Below are 16,984 nucleotides of genomic sequence, written 5' to 3' on the forward strand. Positions count from 1 at the left end.
ACTTGGCATGGCCATGTCTACAAGCACCACTGTCAGATAAAGTGCTTGCTGAACACTCACACACACACACACACACAAACCCAGAAAGAGAGAGAGAGAGAGAGAAAGAGAGAGTAAAACACAATTTCCTCTCTGAAAAAGAAGGTTGTTTTTTGCTTCAATGTCTTTTTGTTAAAGATGTCTCTGTTCATTAGCATTAGCCATTAGAGAGCCATGAGAGAGAGGGAGGTGGAGGAGGAGGGGGAAAAGACAGAGAACGAGAGAGATGATGAAAGTCCATAGCCCAGTAATGGGCTCTATTTCCCCTTCCCCTCGTCCATTAAGACAGCCAAATGAAATGAAGGGAAATGAATTGAGACTGCAGACATGTGGTAAAGGAGACAAGTGGGAGAGAGGGAGGTTCGAGAAGAGAGGTAGTTTCAAAGGTCATTACTATAGGTATGAGATGAGCAGAGGTAATAAATCCATGCACTAAACGACGACTATCACCTTTATGAGGGAGAGAGAGCTAAATGCATGCGTACGCCATGCATATAGATTGTGCCAAGGGAGCGTTTCAATTAGACAGGAAGAAAGGCTTGATCTATAGATACACACACGATCACTATTCATTCAATGCATTTGCCGCTTGCATGTCAGGAGCAGGCCTATCCTTACAAAGTCACATGTGTTTACATGTTTTGTGTACACTACCACGATGCCGATTAGGAATGTACCGATACTCAAATTCTGACAAATATGCAGATAATTATTTTCATGTTATAGCTGATAACCGATAAATTGCTAAATTAATGGTTAAAGAGGCAGTAAGCGATTTCTGAGAAAAAATGCTGATATTTGAAATCAACCCAAAACAAACACACCCCTCCCTTCATTGCTCTGCCCCCAAAAAGCATGAGCATGCAATGCAAGATAATAATGCATCGTGAAAAATAAAGAAAAGATGATGAACAAATGACAAGGAAGAACAAAAAATGAACACAAGAGTATATATAAGTAAGAATCCGTTGTTAGCCACCAGAGGCACAGCAGCTCCAGACAAACAATGACACCCAAAACTGTTACTTTAACAACAACAACAACAACAACAATAACAAGAACATCATATCTTGGTTCTGTGAAAAATAGCAAAACCAATGTTACTCACGTATGGAGCAGAAACAACGCAAACTCGACATCTGTTTTCATGCCTTCTCGCTTAAGTCTCTTGCTAACACTTCATTTCAGGGTCTTTTAACTAGTTGCTTATTAGCTTGCATATTACTAGAGTATTGGCTGTTTATTAGTACTTATTAAGCAAATATTAATGCCTTATTCTGCATGACCTTAATTCTACATTCTTAATCCTACCCAATACCTAAATTTAACAACTACCTTTCTAACTATTAATAAGCAGTAAATTAGGAGTTTATTGAGGGAAAAGTCATAGTTAATAACCCTTCTTTTCCCAGTGATATTCCTCTGACGTCTCTCAGCCATCTCTCTTTCTACAGTCTTTCTTCAAATCTCCCTCTTGCTCACTCTCCTTCCTCCCCTATCATGAGTGACACGCCCCCTAGTGCTGATTGGCTACAAGTGTGTTGTGGTGTTTGGTCCGATCCACTTTCAACATCATTTCACCATTAATGGTTAAATTTAAAATTGTATACCATTTTGTCTAAATGGAAAAATTTAGGCATGATAACATATTTAGTTATGAAAAACTAAGTTAAAATAAAAATTAAACTAAATTACATTAAATGTAGTTCCAAGTGTAGGTTTGGGTGATGCCTAAACATTCAGTCCTGTCAATCATCATTATGAGCGTATATAAGCAGTAGTCCAACATCCCTCCTCCTCCAATTCTCTTATTCTTCCTCTGCGCAGTACTGTTACAGGGTGGTTTAGCTCGGAGCTCAAGCCTCCTTCGAGGTCAGCAAGCCAAGTTTGTTTACCATTAAGACCGAATAGGCAGGCGAACCCGTGAAAAAATAGATATGATGACTCAAATATATTGTGCATTCCTAATGGTAATTCTATGGTATTCTTTGAAGTATCTTACAATACTGATTATATGAACTTGAATACTCAAATACTGCAGTATATACCATTTAATGACAATTTTATTTGCCATGTTTAATCAGCAAATGTTTCAGACAAATGCCAAAGGATGACCAGGGGTACAAAATAGTGGAGCAGCATGTCACTCAAGTGGCACTCAAGGATGAACCCTCTTTTGTCCTTTGCAGCTACACATAAGCAGAAACACACACACACACACACACACACACACACACACACACAACTGGTATTTGAGAAAAGGTTACTGGCTGGATGGTGAATGTGTGTCTTATCTGCAGGTGGTCAGTAAGATTAATAGCATCCGTCAAAGATAAGAATGTGTCCAAAATTCCAAAGCTCCCGTTGTTATGGTACATGTTTCCTGGATGAATAAATATACACTATAATGAAGACGCAACTAATACTGAGTGATAAATTAGACTCGACAAAATATACAAAGCATAAAATAAAAGACAAGACAAAAGCCTTACTTTTTTTGTTTTCTTGGTGACTGGAACACATTGTAGTGTCATATAGAACCTAATTAAGAGTGTTTGTGTGAATTAAAGGAATAAAAGAGAAAAAAAGAGACTATACATGCCTCTACACATATGCATATATGTTTCCATTGTAACCAAAAGTTATGGAAAAGACTTTACACAATTTTGTGATCTCCTACCTAGACTGTTTCCTCTTGTTACCAGGTGATTTCCATTAGGTCTTTCCATTAATGCCCATCAAGAACACTATGTTTTGACACCTCACTTTAGCTTTTCTTTCTCTTCCTTAAAAAAATTGAACCATGGCACACATAACCCTATTACTGAGGGGCTTTAAAATCAGGCCACCAGGACACAGAAAACGAGAGAAAGAGATTGGCTACAAGTAGGCATGCTGGGCTCTTATTGCACACAGAATGAGGCAGAAACCGAATTCTTGACCTCATGCCCTAACTACACAAATAACATTCACCTTCCTTCCTCATTTTGCAAACGGGCAGACAATTTTCAATCTAAAATGAATCTAATCCATTGAAGTGCCTCTATCTATCAGGATAAACCCCAGGAAGTGCAAACCATGCTGCACGATATGAGAATATGCATTAGAATATGGCAAGTGGAACAAACAAAAATAAGCTTAATGTGACCCAAAGGCTTTGCACAGAGATGCAATATTAGTACACAGTGATTCTGACATACAAAATATCATATTATAAGGATAGGTCACCCAAAAATTAAAATTCTGCCTCATGTCATTCAAAATGCCTGTATCTTTCTTCCATAAACAGAGAAGTTAATCAGAATGTTGACAATAGCTATGTTTCCATCCACAGTTGAGAATTTAACTTATGCACAGAATTGAAATATAGGGGGAAACATTTGAGAATAAAGCAATGTTTCCATCCAGTTAGACGAACAGAACAAAATCGTCACTTCCTGATAAACAGGTGCCAAATATAACTAAGAAAAATGTAAGTTGCTGCAGTAGGAGGAGCCACTGTGTTTTTTCTTTTTCATTTACATCATAAATTAAGAAACATATTATTTCTTATTATTATCAATGCTGAAAACAGTTGCGCTGCTTAATATATTTGCAGAATCTTTTTTGTTTTGTTTTGTTTTTTCAGGTTTCTTCGATGAACAAAGTTTTAAACAGCATTTATTTGAAATAGAAATCGTTGGAACATTTTTATTTTAAATGTTAACATTTTAAAAGTATTCATCTTATTAATAATCATAATAATAAAATCATACAGACACCAAATTTTAGAATGGTAGTGTAGCGTATATACAAAAAATAGCTTATCAAGACATGTCAGGCCAGGTTTGACATCCATGATGCCAAGTGTCATTCTTCTATTGTGTCTCATAGCATCAAATTTGAATATGCACATTGTTTTCAGGATTTGAGAGTAATAGCAAAGAGGATGTTTAGTAAATAAAGTCTTTGCAAATAAAACGTCAGTCTTTTCCTCAGAAAAAGCTGTCAAATGAAGATGTGGAACAGCAAATAAGTCATATAGACTACTATGCTGCTTTCTTGTAATTTTTGGAGCTTGACAGCCTCTGGTCACCATTGAAAATATGACAAAGAGCATCATGAGCATCTCCTTTTGGGGTCCGGGGTGGGGATCACGACACGAGGGTGAGCAATTGACAGCAGAATTTTAATTTTTGTTAGTACTATGCCTTTAATATTCCTTTTTGCAATCTGCATTAATTCTTTGGCTATGTAAACACTGTTTATCATGACAAAAACACTCTTTTTTGAATACTGAATCATAAACTAATAAAAGAGAGAGAGAAAATAAGGACAAGACTGCCTCCGAACCTCAGCTAAGCAAAATAAGAGGTATGACTGGCTGAGTAAAAATGAGGACACTGGTCAGAGAAAGAGGGAGCAAAAGAAAAGAAAGAGAGAGAGAGAGAGAGAGAGATACATGACACAGAGGTCTACTCACACTGTAAGGAATAAGGGTGTCTTCTGTAGGAGGGTGATGGGCACATGCAAATGGCTTTTACCCCACCGAACGATATTGGATTCTGGGAAACCCATCTGTTACGTGGCGCCCACACCAGAGAATAATACGAGGAAGACGGCGCTGGAGGAGGGTGGAAAGGGCTGGGGCAGAGGGGGGAGGAGGGCAGATGATAGATAGCAGTCTGAGTTTTAATCAGCACTGCGCCTCTAGCGCTTTCTGCCCGCCTCACTGAGGCTTATCCGTCAAGCGGCTCACATGACCCTAACTGAGGAGAGAGGAACTCTTTCCCCCTCATGCATACCTTACCTCCCTCCTCCCTTCAACTCCTTCCACCCCAGAGAAAGAGCGAGAGAGAGAGACGGTGGAATATCTTCTCACACCATCTCGTTGAAACCACAATAAAGGATACCCGCTTTGAGGCCGACGTACATTTTCAGCACGGAGGGTCGAACTGTTTCACCTTATCTCAAAATTACACAGGAAGCAGATCTTACCATGAGTGATATATCATCGCACTGAAGTGTAGGGTGAAAATTCTGCTTTTTGTCTGTGTGTTTTACAGATGATACTGGGGAAATGATCTTACAGTGAGGACCGACTCAATATAATCATGCTGATTAGTATTGGAAAGCTAATTAAAAACAAGTGAAAAGCAGAGACATACGCCTCCGTTGGCACATGAAACAGCATCATCTATCACAGCAGCGGGGCCCGATAGCAATGAAAGCCATATCTCTGGGTTAGGTAGATGAAACGGTGGGCTGAGTCTGGAGTAACAAAGGCATATCATTTCACATGACTGATACAGCTATAAGGCTTTAATATGGTTTGGAACGCTTCTCCCCCTAATGATGCTATTACCGGCAATAACCAAACCCCCTCCGATGACTTTGGCACAAACAGCACGCCGCCCCATAAACCAAGTCTACAACTCTTAACCCTTTCACGGCTTACAAGACATTTGGAGAAGAAACACTAAAACTAAAAGAATTTGAGAGAAAGACTTTAGCAGAGTCCAAAAGTAACACATTTTCAAACAGTAAATACTGACACAACGGAGCTTTGGCTTGCAATTTGGTCTGTTCATTTTCTTTGCAAAATAACGCATGGTATAATTAGCACGACACACAAAGAATACTACTACAAACTGTTTGACATAAGCGAAAGCGATCAGGTGAAAACAAAGTTGTACTTTCAAGATACATTTTCCTTATTTATATTTGAGTGAATCAAATCAAAGTGAAAATTAAGTTGGAATATCAAAATTACAAAATCATTTTTGTTGTTGTTGTTGTTGTGAATGCTGCCGTTTTACCAAGAGTTCCTGTGAGTTATCTGCAAGACAAAAACCCCATCAATAATAAAAGTTCATTAATTAATTAAATATATTTTTTGATAAACTTGCCAATATAAGGGGAAAATTTACTGGCCATTTTCTTTACCAACCATGAAATTGTGCATTATAAATATTTGTAATATGTAAATAAAAAAATATTTATGATCAGTAATTTTCAAACACCATTGACAGGTTTTATTAATTACTTTTTTTTTTTTTTATAGATTTGCATGGTAAGAGCTTAATAACTCTGATATAACTGTTCAAAAGTTTAGAGTCAGAAGCATTTTTGAAGGAAATAAATATATTTTTATTCAGAATTAATTGAAAGGATGCAATAATTTGATTAAAATTGACAGTAAAGACATTTATAATAAAAGATTTCTACTTCAAATAAATGCTGTGGTTTTAAACTTCCTGTTCATTAAAGAATAACACCAATTTTTTACAAAATTAATAAGCAGCACATCTATTTTCAACACTGATAATAAGAAATGCTACTTGAGCACAAAATTAGCACTATAAAAAATTATTTTAAAGGTAAAAGACTGTAAAAATGCTATGGTGAAAAGCAGTTGATTGGTTTACAGAAAGTTTCCGTATTGTATACGGTGAATAACTGTAATAGATCTAACTGTACATTTAATGTAATTTTTACGGTAAAATACGTTGAAAAATAACAAGTCATTGTATAATTTACAGTGAAAAAACATAAATTGACATTCACAATTCCCTGCGCGACACTTCACATTTGATGTATTTTCGCTGAAATAACTCTTTCTTCTTAGTTTTTCTTAGTTTTTTCTAATCAGTTATGTACATTAGGGTTTTATGTTACATCTAATGTTAAAATTTCATGTGTGTTATCACGGTGTTTGTGTGAATGACCTTCTATATATTAGTATTTTCCTTCTCAGCTTGTGGAAAAGCTGCTTGTGATGAGCTTTGATTCATCATGTGACTCTCATAACCACTGTGTTTGGTGGTTGTCAGTGTATTACAAAAGGTACAAAACAGATATTAGTACTCCAACAGGTTGGTAATTTTTTTTAATTTTTAAAAAAAATTTACAGTGTGTAAAAAACAGTTATGAACCGTAATTCTTACAATATAAACCTTTAAATTATATGGTTTTGAACTGTAAAATAGACAGTAAACTAAGTGCTGTCCCGTAAAACCTAAAATGTTTCTACCATATTTTTTACGGTAAAGTTCTGGCAACCACAGCTGCAGTTTTTTTAACGTACATTTTACAGGGATTTTTTTGGTATAGTAAATTGTTATCTGCTACTTGGCAAGTTTTAAAAAAAAAAAATAATAATAATAATAATAATAATTTTTGCTTTTTGATTTTGCTTTAAAAGGTCTGACTATATGTGAATGTGTATTGTTGGCACAGGACAAGACAACTGCTCATGTTCTGAGTATGATTTGTGATCACATACTGTAAATAAATCACATTAGCATTTCAGGAAACAAAAGCAGCATTTCACAGTAAACAACGTAACCTTACACATATATACAAGAATACAGGGAGTGCAGAATTATTAGGCAAGTTGATTTTCTGATCATATTTTTTTCCCAAGCACATTTTACCAATTCCAATCCACATCAATCTTAATAACTACTATTAATATTGTTTTTAATCATTTATAAGTGATATATAATTGTTCATGAAGGCTGGAAATGAAAAATGCCTTATATTCAGGTGTGCAGAATTATTAGGCAAGTTTTCTTTTACAGGCAAAATGAGCCAAAAAAGAGATTTAACTCAGACTGAAAAGTCAAAAATTATTAAATACTCATGAGAAGGACGCAATACTAATGCAATACTAGAAATTGCAAAGTTAAAGCATGACCAAGGGACAGCAAAATGCTCATTGGGTCAGCGGGGTCAGACAAAAACAGGTGGAAAAGAAAAGACACGTTAACTGCAAAATAATTAAGAATTATGTGTGAAACCATCAGGAACCCTTTAGTCTCCAGCGCCACCATTTTCCAGAACTGCAACCTACCTGGAGTCTCCAGAAGTGCAAGGTCTCAGGATCTCAGAGACTTAGGTTAGCTAAAGAATCCTAAAAAATGACCCGCACTTGATAAGAATCACAAGCTGAAGTGTTATAAAATACATGAAGACTGGGTTTTTATAGGCCTTATAAACCGACAGCTTGAGAGTGACTCCTGAAGGACCAGCACCACATCCTCTTGTACCACTGTTTGAAGAATTTATCTTCCAGAATCTGGCAGTAAGTTTTGGAAGATCATTTTTAGTCCATCTCTGCAAGACAGACATTTCAGGATAAGAGATGGACTAAAAGTGAACTCAAACACCTTACTGCCAGATTCTGGATAAATTCTTCAAACAGTGGTACAAGAGGATGTGGTGCTGGTCCATCAGGAGTCATTCTCAAGCTGTCTGTCTATAAGCCCTATTAAAACCCAGTCTTCATGTATTTTATAACACTTCAGCTTGTGATTCTTATCAAGTGCAGGTCATTTTTTAGGATTCTTTAGCTAACCTAAGTCTCTGAGATCCTAACACCTTGCACTTCTGGAGACTCCAGGTAGGTTGCAGCTCTGGAAAATGGTGGCGCTGGAGACTAAAGGGTTCCTGATGGTTTCACACTTAATTCTTCACCTTAATTCTTAATTATTTTGCAGTTAACATGTGTCTTTTCTTTTCCACCTGTTTTTGTCTGACCCCGCTGACCCAATGAGCATTTTGCTGTCCCTTGGTCATGCTTTAACTTTGCAATTTCTAGTATTGCATTAGTATTGCATCCTTCTCATGAGTATTTAATAATTTTTGACTTTTCAGTCTGAGTTAAATCTCTTTTTTGGCTCATTTTGCCTGTAAAAGAAAACTTGCCTAATAATTCTGCACACCTGAATATAAGGCATTTTTCATTTCCAGCCTTCATGAACAATTATATATCACTTATAAATGATTAAAAACAATATTAATAGTAGTTATTAAGATTGATGTGGATTGGAATTGGTAAAATGTGCTTGGGAAAAAAATATGATCAGAAAATCAACTTGCCTAATAATTCTGCACTCCCTGTACACTACCAGAGTTATGCAAAGTACATTGCCTGCTTAGCATAATTGAAGACTGGAATGACTCAATATCATCAACGCCTGACCAAATGAATGTCGACCACAATCACAACACACTAAAACAGCATATCACCTCTTATCAACCATAAATTCAGTTCGCAAATCGAATAAATCCTACAATCCACAAATCAACATCCCTACAAATCTCTGAACATGCATCACAGAGCGGGCTTCCTAAATTTATGTCAGCCAGCTGTTATGTGCCAAAACAAGCTTCCATCATACAATCCTTCATTACGACAGGCCGTAGGATCATCATATTATTCCAGATGAAATCCCTGGTGTCTGAAAGAACGATCGCTCGTGTCAGATAGTGAAAATGGAAGAAAGCTGCAGCACGCTTTTTGATTCTGGGTGCAAAGTAGAACAAGTGTGCCTGCCAGCGCTGTCATTACCCTTGGCTTCAATTAACATCAAATGAACATCACAACTAAAAAAGCCTGATTTAAAGAAGCCAGCAGCAGCCGAGCAGAGTGGGTGCACATTAAAGCATCTACTATATATTCAAACAAGCTATAGGGAGAGAGTTGTTTGCAAGATCGTATGCATGAGAGGACACACGCTGACAAGACGGAGCGATGTTTTCACAAGCAAATGAGGAGGGAGGTCTCGCTATTTCAAGTGAGCCGGAAGAGCCAGCATTGCACGGATACAACGCGGCTCTCCTGGCATCGCTTAGAACCTTTTTCTCGTAATGGCACTCGCTTGATTTTGAGCAACAACAACAATTACATCCTTTTGCTGCTGCGTGCAGTTTTTGAGTCTGACCCACAAATCCCTCTAACTCGAGCAGCCAAAACCAATCTCCTCTCAACATTTTTTTCCATATTACTCCGCTCAGTGTGCATGAGATGTCTTTTTCAAGTGCAGCTACTTCAAAGCGAGGACGAGAGTCCCAGTGGGAACGAGGAGGAAGTAGAGAAGATAACATTGAAGTGTTTGGGGTGATGCACGTTCGCCAAGTTCCCTCCGCTGATCCGCAGGGGAACCATTCTGAGAGGAGAAACCACATGCTTTCTTTTCTTATAAAGGATGTAAAGTACATGCTAATGAGGGAAAGAGACAATAAATAATTTGCGATGTTTTTTAGGAGCTGACAAAGCATTGTGGGGTCATTATGCTCCTTTTGATGTGAATCTGGTTTGCTTTTTGTTATCGAGAACTAATTAAACACCTTGTGAATTGCATTGGAAATGTTTTTTTTTTTGACAACTAGCAGTAACTAAAGATGTATTCATAAAGAAACAAAAGTACAGCAAAATGCAAAAAGTTAAAGCAACAGTTTACTCAAAAATTCTGTCATAATTTACTCATCCTTATGTTGTTTCAAACCTGAATGGCTTTCTTTCTTCTGCAGAACTGTTTTTGTCACTGGGGACCAAAACAACACTGAACACCACTGACTTTCATTGGACAGAAAAAAAAAAAACTTGATGAATATATAAAACAATATTTTATTGTATGTTCCACAAAAGAAAGAAAAAATATTTTATTTCTTAAATACAATGATTTTGAATTAAAAGCTACAAAAGCTGAACTAAAAAGACTGCAAACTACTTCAAAAGGTTTGTTCACCCAAAAATTAAATTTCTGTCATTAATTACTCACCCTCATGTTGTTCCACACCCGTAAGACCTTTGTTCATTTTCGGAACACAAATTAAGATATTTTTGATGAAATACAAGAGGTATATGACTCTTCCATAGACAGCAATATAACCACCACTTTCAAGGTCCAGAAGGGTACTAAAGACATCATTAAAACAGTCGATGTGACTGCAGTGGTTCAACCTTAATGTTATGAAGCGACGGGAATACTTTTTGTGCGCAAAAACAAAACAAAAATAATGACTTTACGACTCTTCTCTTCCCTTATGTAGTTGACGCAGTGAGCACGGTGAAGGCTTCCATGTTTATGTCGAATGCCAGCTCAGTATTGGCCAAAGCTGATCACGTGAGCAGCACAACGCATGCGTGTGATGCTGACGCAGGAGCCAGCCAATAGGAGTCAGCGTTCTGACGTAGAACCTGATGTGAACAATGTATGAGAATGACACAGAAGAGAAGATATTGTTGAATAAAGTCGTAATTTTTGTTTTGTTTTTGCGCATAAAAAGTATTCTCGTCGCTTCATAACATTAAGGTTGAACCACTGCAGTCACGTCGACTGTTTTAATGATGTCTTTAGTACCTTTCTGGACCTTGAAAGTGGTGGTTAAATTGCTGTCTATGGACGAGTCAGATACCTCTCGGATTTCATCAAAAATATCTTAATTTGTGTTCCGAAGATGAATAAAGGTCTTACGTGTTTGGAACGACAGGAGGGTGAGTAATTAATGACAGAATTTTCATTTTTGGGTGAACTAACCCTTTAATATTTTAAACTACAAACTTTTTAATATTAAGCAAAATTATGTATTTGACTGACACTGTCAGATAAGAACTGAACTGAGCTGGATTTATAGCTGAATTGAACTCATTTCTTCATTGTTAAACTTTACACGGTTATTAAACAGAACTGAATCAACACTAAACTGACTTCAGCTGAAGAATGACACTATTGCCTTTTTAGAGCTGCTTTACAGCAGAATTGAGTTTGGTTTGCATCACTGATTATTACTCCTGTTTATTAATGTAAAGCTGCTTTGAAACAATCTCTATTGTTAATACTTTATATAGTGTTATATAAATAAAGGTGACTCACTTGACTTGACTACTTACTCCAGTTTCCTTCTTGTTTATAATTTCTCTGCACTGCTGCCTAGGGTGACCAGTGACCACCATCAAACAAACCAAATGTGGGACTAAGTTTGTGTGGGACAATGTGGGACATGTTACCAACACTAAAACACAACCTGAAGCTGTTATATAATGTCTATCTAACTATTTTTTTTGTATTTGTGTAAGGCGGGATGTTACTTCTGTCGAAGCACTGTTAAATATAGCAGCAAAAAGAATAAATAAAATGTTTTCTTAAAAGGCAAAAGAAAGCATGCACGTTTTCCTAATATGATAATTAAAAACCAACAGACTGATGAAAATGCAGGGCATTTTCTCCATATGTGACGTGCGGGACAAGGGGTGAAAAAGCAGGACGGGTGGTTAACCCTACTGCTGCCTGTCACTTTGCAAAGTATTGCAACAAAACGCAGAAGTAAAAAAGCTTGGTGCTTTGTAACGAAGCAAATCAATTTACACAAAAATCACATAAAATCTAAAATATTTCCATTTTGAAAAATGTTCAATACTTGTATTATATTTAAACAACCATATTCACTTTATATATTGGTCTTTTCACTTTTGGCAAGGACATGTCCCACCTGTCCATACCCAAATCTACATCCACAGTCAACTCAATTCATTTTCAGGAAGATTTGTATCCATTTTAGCGTTCTGCATCTGTGCTAACAGAGCTGTGCTGTGTGACTAGGAGTGACATGATTTATTGTGATGGATTTTGGAGGAGGGAAACAGACTCCACATGAAGCTCATATCCTGGTTGGCGTTCGAAATGCTCTTTAAGATGCTACAATCTGATTAGAAGCAACACAGAAATAAAATATGACATGCATCCATTTTCTCTGTTCTTTTTTTTTGACGCCTACCTCATTTATTCTCCATTTCTCCTGCTGTTGAATTCTTTAAGAAGGGGCCAAATAAAACAGCTTTAATGACTGAGTAGAGTTACCTGCTGCTGGATTTTTCCATCTTAAATCTCATCAGACAGTCACAGGAACAGCGCCATGCCAGAGAGAAACACCTGAAAGAGAAAAAGAGAATGGGATTTAGAGGTTTAGGGCAGGTTTAGTACAGATATGAGATGAGGATATATGTACTCTCTTGCCCAGCAGTCATTCACACTAACTGAAACTGACAAAGATGTTTCTTTTTTTATTCTTAAAGGAAGAGACTTAGAGTGAAAAGGGAAGTAGCATATGACATATAAGAATGGCAAACATAAAAATATTGCCACATAAAATCAAAACTAACAAATCTATGCAATATGGGTCATGATATTACAGTACTGTAAAGCCTGTAAAGTTATTCAAGACTGTTATATGTTGTGAGTTTTTACTTTTTGTTTTTACTTTTTTTTACTTTTTTTTTTTACATTGTTTGGATTTTGGACAAATGGGAATAACTGAGTCTAATTTTTTTTACATATTTGCTATGAATTGTTGCAAAACTTCTTTTTAAAAAATAATAATGTAAAACATTGTTACTAAAATTCAAAATTGTTGGCTTGACAATATCAAATACAATATAATCATGTAAAAAAAAAATATTTAGGGAAAAAAAAAATACATTTTGCTTTTCTCCCACCCTTAGTGTTAATCTATAGCATACTTGTAAAACATCAGATGCATTAATAAATAATTCATTCATGGACTTCAAAAGGTTCTTGCTCCTGTCAAAGAATATTCTAGTGAAGTCACTTAAAAGAACCTCTTGTCATCTGGTGACAGGCTTTGTGATTTATAAACGAGGTGACAACAAAGACTCATGTGTTTCAGACAGTTTGAAGGTCTTGATTCATGGATTGCTGAAGCTTATTTTAGAGGTCAAACTCATCAGGGGGATTGCAGCTACATATCAGATATATAGGAGGAGGAGACAGAAGAAGTACAAGAGATGGAAGAGCGTGATTTTTCTTTCTCTGACATTTCCTGTCTCATCATGTGCTCATGCTTATTGTGTTTGAACGCTTAGTAAGAAAAATGTGACAGTGAAGGAAAGGTAGTGTGTGTGTGTGTGTGTGCCTGTGTGGGCCAGTGAGAATGTCCTTACCTATCCTGAAAACACCACAAGTACTAAGTGTACTTTGAGAGTGAGCAAGTGAGTGATTACATTTATGGGTTTCTGTTAGCTGAAGTAATGTCTTTACACTCCATCCTTACTACACTGAATGTTTTAAAAGATTTACTCTCTTACTCAAACTTGAAGTTAAAAATACGCGCATTCATGAGAGTTATATGGTTTTCGCGAGAGGTGTCTATTGTCATCCAATATTAAGCTACGCCTACGTCATCCATCGGGTCAGAGGTCACCCTTCCGCTGGAACTCGATGGTCTCGTGAACATTCATAATCACTGGCTTCCCGCAACGAGAAGGCAGTGATTATGAAGAACGTTCACGAGAGCATCGAGTTCCGGCGAGTATTACGGCTTATAAAGTGTGGATATTTTAAAATATGGATATTTTTCTTCATTTCAGATGGAGGATCTGTGCCTAAACACGAGTACAACATCCCTGAAGTGTCAGCAGAGATTGTGTCAACTAGATCATCCCCTTTGAAGGCCTCATCGACACGACAGCCAGTGGCACAGATCCTCAATAAACCCATCTCCATACCAGTGTGATGAATCCGATCTGGAGCTGGATTAAATACTTTGAATGTTACGATCCAATCTGATTTATGACCTGTAATGCTGCATGAATGATAATCACGCACTGTTCGTTTGTTGGCCAGAGGAGAACTGGCCCCCCGACTGAGCCTGGTTTTTCTCAAGGTTTTATTCTCCATTCTGTGACCTGATGGAGTTTGGGTTCCTTGCCGCTGTCGCCTCTGGCTTCCTTAGTTGGAGAGACCTAATATTCAACAATATTACTGATCTGCCTGCAATGACACCATTTTATGCAAACTGAACTGGGTAGAATTTCCCAAAAGCATCGTAAACCTAAGTTGATCGTAGCTCTATTGGTAGCAATGGTTCTACGATCAACTTACGATGCTTTTGGGAAACGCAGCCCTGAGCTGGACAATGACATCACTGTTTTCTCCAGAGCTGCTGTATAGATGAATGAAATTAATTAATAACTAATGATTTCTACAACAGAAATGAATCAATATTGAACTTACTTAAGCTGAACAATGACACTAATTTCTTCTAGAGCGGCAATATAGCCAAAATTATGTTTCCTGTTATCACTGTAAAGCTGCTTTGAAACAATCTGCATTGTAAAAAGCGCTATAAATAAAGGTGACTTGACTTAATGACTGCAAAAGAGCCAGGATATTATTTAATTTAACTTTGTATTCGGCTGAAAGTCATATACACCGAGGATGGTTTGAGGGTGAGTCATTTTTGGGTGAACTACTCATTTACAGTGGTGTGAAAAAGTGCTTGCCCCCTTCCTGATTTTTTTTATTTTTTTGCATGTTTGTCACACTTTAATGTTTCAGTTCATCAAGCAAATTTAAATGTGAATCAAAGATAACACAAGTAAACACAACATGCAGTTTTAAAATGAAGGTTTTTATTATGAAGGGAAAACAAAATCCAAACCCACATGGCCCTGTGTGAAAAAGTGCTTGCCCCCTAAACCTAATAACTGGTTGGACCGCCCTTAGCAGCAACAACTGCAATCAAGCGTTTGCGATAACTTGCAATGAGTCTGTTACAGCACTGTGGAGGAATTTTGGCCCACTCATCTTTGCAGAATTGTTGTAATTCAGCCACATTGGAGGGTTTTCAAGCATGAACCGCCTTTTTAAGGTCATGCCACAGCATCTCAATAGGATTGAGGTCAGGACTTTGACTAGGCCACTCCAAAGTCTTCATTTTGTTTTTCTTCAGCCATTCAGAGGTGGAGTTGCTGATGTGTTTTGGATCATTGTCCTGCTGCAGAACCCCAGTTCACTTCAGCTTGAGGTCACAAACAGATGGCGGGACATTGTCCTTCAGGATTTTTGGTAGACAGCAGAATTCATGGTTCCATTTATCACAGCAAGTCTTCCAGGTCCTGAAGCAGCAAAACAGCCCCGGACCATCACACTACCACCACCATATTTTACTGTTGGTATGATGTTCTTTTTCTGAAATGCTGTTACTTGTACGGCAGATGTAACGGGACACACACCTTCCAAAAAGTTCAACTTTTGTCTCGTCAGTCCACAGAGTATTTTCCCAAAAGTCTTGGGGATCATCAAGATGTTTTCTGGCAAAACTGAGATGAGTCTTTATGTTCTTTTTGCTCAGCAGCGGTTTTCGTCTTGGAACTCTGCCATGCAGGCCATTTTTGCCCCGTCTCTTTCTTATGGTGGAGTCATGAACACTGACCTTAACTGAGGCAAGTGAGGCCTACAGTTCTTCGGATGTTGTTGTGGGGTCTTTTGTGACCTCTTAGATGAGTCGTCGCTGCACTCTTGGGGTCATTTTGGTTGGCCGGCCACTCCTGGGAAGGTTCTGTTACATGTTTTCGCCATTTGTGGATAATGGCTCTCACTGTGGTTCGCTGGAGTCCCAAAGCTTTAGAAATGGCTTTATAACCTTTTACAGACTCATAGATCTCAATTACTTTCTTTCTCATTTGTTCCTGAATTTCTTTGTATCTCAACATGACGTGTAGCTTTTGAGGATCTTTTGGTCTACTTCACTTTTTCAGGCAGGTCCTATATAAGTGATTTCTTGAATGCGAACAGGTGTGGCAGTAATCAGGCCTGGGTGTGGCTAGAGAAACTGAACTCAGGTGTGATAAACCACAGTTAAGTTATGTTTTAACAGCGGGGGGCAAGCACTTTCATAATAAAAACCTTCATTTAAAAACTGCATGTTGTGTTTACTTGTGTTATCTTTGATTCATATTTAAATTTGTTTGATGATCTGAAACATTAAAGTGTGACAAACATGCAAAAAAATAAAAAAAATCAGGAAGGGGGCAAGCACTTTTTCACACCACTGTAATTGGTCAGAAAATGAGTATATATTTTAATATAAAGTGTATACATACTTACATTAATGCATTTGGAAATCAAACCCATGATCTTGGCATTGCTAGCAACATGCTTTACGGTTCAAGCTAGAGAAAGGCTTTTTGAAACTAAATCAAGCACTATGCATGTCTGCTAAATCTGATATCATAAATCCACAAGAATCTGATTAGTTCAAAGTTACCTGTCCATTCCTTTTCACCTCAAACTCTGAAACAAGGTGCCGGTGATGCACCTTCAAGAGCAGTTTGCCCAGGGACAATGAAATGTCACTTCACGCAGTGCTGAGGCCACAA

General features: G+C 37.3%; 1 protein-coding gene across 5 annotated transcripts in view; it reads right to left on the reverse strand.

The window, feature by feature from the left end:
• The window catches only part of rarab (retinoic acid receptor, alpha b), a 131,012-nt gene that overhangs the window by 80,591 nt on the left and 33,437 nt on the right, over positions 1-16,984 (reverse strand). For all 5 annotated transcript variants that reach the window (XM_048206459.1, XM_048206484.1, XM_048206466.1 and 2 more), the window contains one exon: positions 12,666-12,737. The gene's annotated coding sequence lies outside the window, so the exon portion shown is untranslated. The remainder of the gene's footprint in view (positions 1-12,665; positions 12,738-16,984) is intronic.

This window comes from Megalobrama amblycephala, linkage group LG1 (genome assembly GCF_018812025.1).
Source record: "Megalobrama amblycephala isolate DHTTF-2021 linkage group LG1, ASM1881202v1, whole genome shotgun sequence".
NCBI lineage: Eukaryota > Metazoa > Chordata > Actinopteri > Cypriniformes > Xenocyprididae > Megalobrama > Megalobrama amblycephala.